General features: G+C 32.9%; 1 protein-coding gene across 1 annotated transcript in view; it reads left to right on the top strand.

Annotated features, from left to right (window-relative positions):
• The first annotated feature begins 988 nt into the window (after positions 1-988).
• The window catches only part of LOC119634607 (vesicular acetylcholine transporter), a 22,190-nt gene continuing 20,868 nt past the window's right edge, over positions 989-2,310 (top strand). Inside the window, exon 1 of the mRNA XM_038028856.1 lies at positions 989-1,191. The gene's annotated coding sequence lies outside the window, so the exon portion shown is untranslated. The remainder of the gene's footprint in view (positions 1,192-2,310) is intronic.

The raw sequence follows: 2,310 nt of genomic DNA, 5'->3' as shown, positions 1-2,310 counted from the left end.
AATATGCAAAGATTGTTCTGACGAATGTCCGAGTGACAGTTTTTTATAAATATCTCCCCGAGTCCGGAAGTTATGGATGAAAATAAGGAAAAATTATTGGGTTTTGTCGAGGCAACGAATATGCAGAGGTTGGTCTGAAGAATGTCCGAGTGATAGCTTTTCGTAAATACCTCCCCGTGTCCGGAAGTTATGGATGAAATTAGGAAAAAATTATTGGTTTTTGTCGAGATTGTTTTCCGGCGTTGTTGTTTAGTCTTATGTCCTTTAACGATGAAGGCATGTTTAAGCAAAATTTTCATTTCCTGTTAACATTTCCACCGCTGTGGCGGCCATTCTCCAAAAAGCATTGGCACCTTTTTAGCAAGCCGTCGGTAATTCCGACAATAAAGAATGGAAACGACTCAGAATAAAGAGCATCTTAAGTAACCTTTCCTCCAGCGCCAACTTAAAGGAAAGGTTTCTATGTAATTTAGAATATTTTATAAGAGCAATGAATTTATTCCGTTTTGCGTTACAATGAAAGCCTTTTTATTTTTATCATACAATGCAAATTTCATTAAAAGGAGAAACATTTGTAGCCGTACAATAAAAAATTGAAGAAGAAAGTAAAGTATAAAGTAAGGCAAAGCAAAAGACCTTTTATGTATATATATCTCTTACGAGTTTATAGCGGTTTTTATGTCAAAACAAAAACACAAATAAAAATAAAATACAACAACAACAACAATAACAACATTGGTATGGGTAATAAAATAACAACATTGTCTTACGCAGACAATAATAAGATAAGGTATAGGGAGTAAAACTCACAGCAAATTATAATAGATACTCTTAGCTAAACAAGGGAGGGTTTGGTTGTTTGGATGCAATTTACATCATCTTATCAAAACATCAAAAATTACTTTTCTACGTGTAACAGTTTTTTTTTGTTGTTTTCTTCTTTTTTTTTTTTTTTTGTTCCACGAATTTTATGCAAACCCTTGGAGATAACAACGAATGCAATAGTGTTTGTGTTTAAAGGACGATATGAAATGATTTTTAAATTAGATATTTTTTCAAAAATATGGTTAAGTTAATGCTTTTTGTATACTCAACGTGGAAGCGAACATGTGCGCTTTGATGGGAAGACACAACCTCGTTATAAATAAAGGGAAGACCGGGCCATTGTATAATAACGAAGATATTTTAAAGGTATGTTGCATGCCGCCATTTAAGTTTTCTCGACACGTCCCAAAGGTCAGCTTAAAACTTTGATTAATAAATTTTTGAATATTTTGACAAGTGATGTTGTATTGTGCATATTTTAGTGAAACTTACTTTCCCCTACGATTATACCCGAACTTAGGTAAGCCAAGCCTAAGTTTCAAATTTATTAGAAGATTTTGCCATAACTCGCTGCCATAACTGTTCAATAAGACATCTAATGTTAAATTGAATTATGTTTTGTGTTCCGATGCCATGTCATCGAGGAGTCTTTTCCTTTCCTACTACTAGAGGACTATGAAATTTCTTATAACATAAACTTTATAAAAGCCATTGTGCGAATTTGTTATCTTAAACATGATCAAAGTCCATTTTTTTTTAAATTCTAGACAGCTATGGCAGTTTTAAATACATACGCATATATATATATATATATATGTTTATGTTTATTTTATATGTAAAAGTTAATTACAAATGTAATTAAAAAAGAAGGATAAAAAATTATATTCGACTGCAATCGAAACAAAATAAAACTTCTACGCTATGTAATTATTGGGTAGCCCAGGGTGATTTCTTTCATTTTAGAACAAGTACTGTAGTATATGTGCAAAATTTTATCCTCGTATCTATTGTAGGATATAAGTAATGCATAATTCATAGTCAATTTTTTTTTGCTTTTGAAAACAGTCTAAGTTGCGTTGTGGATGCGACTTTTGAGTTCCCAAGAACCTGCTGTGCTTTTGTCAAATTTGCCGTCGACAACTTAGTGGGTACCACATAAATCCGCAGAGACAGACGTGCAGATAAATAGACAGTACTTGATACTCGTTAGTTATGAAAACTTTGACGCCTTCTTCTGGGCCTTGCAAACGACAAAATAATTATACCTCCATCCTACGGTGCTGGGTGTTATTAAATGGTCATATAAATATTTAAATACTCCAATCACACCTGAGGCTTTTCGAAAAATCGATAAGGGCCATCTTGTAACATAAATGACTTCTATATAATCTAATTTCATAAATAGTCGTTTTGCCGATTTTCAATATGAACGATTCAAAGCGTGTGTGTGTGTGTGTGTGTGTGTGTGTGTGTGTGTGTGTGTGT

The sequence above is a fragment of the Glossina fuscipes genome, unplaced genomic scaffold (assembly GCF_014805625.2).
Source record: "Glossina fuscipes isolate IAEA_lab_2018 unplaced genomic scaffold, Yale_Gfus_2 3, whole genome shotgun sequence".
Lineage (NCBI taxonomy): Eukaryota > Metazoa > Arthropoda > Insecta > Diptera > Glossinidae > Glossina > Glossina fuscipes.
The sequence above is the reverse complement of the archived record's forward strand: the minus strand, read 5'-3'. Positions and strand labels throughout refer to the sequence as shown.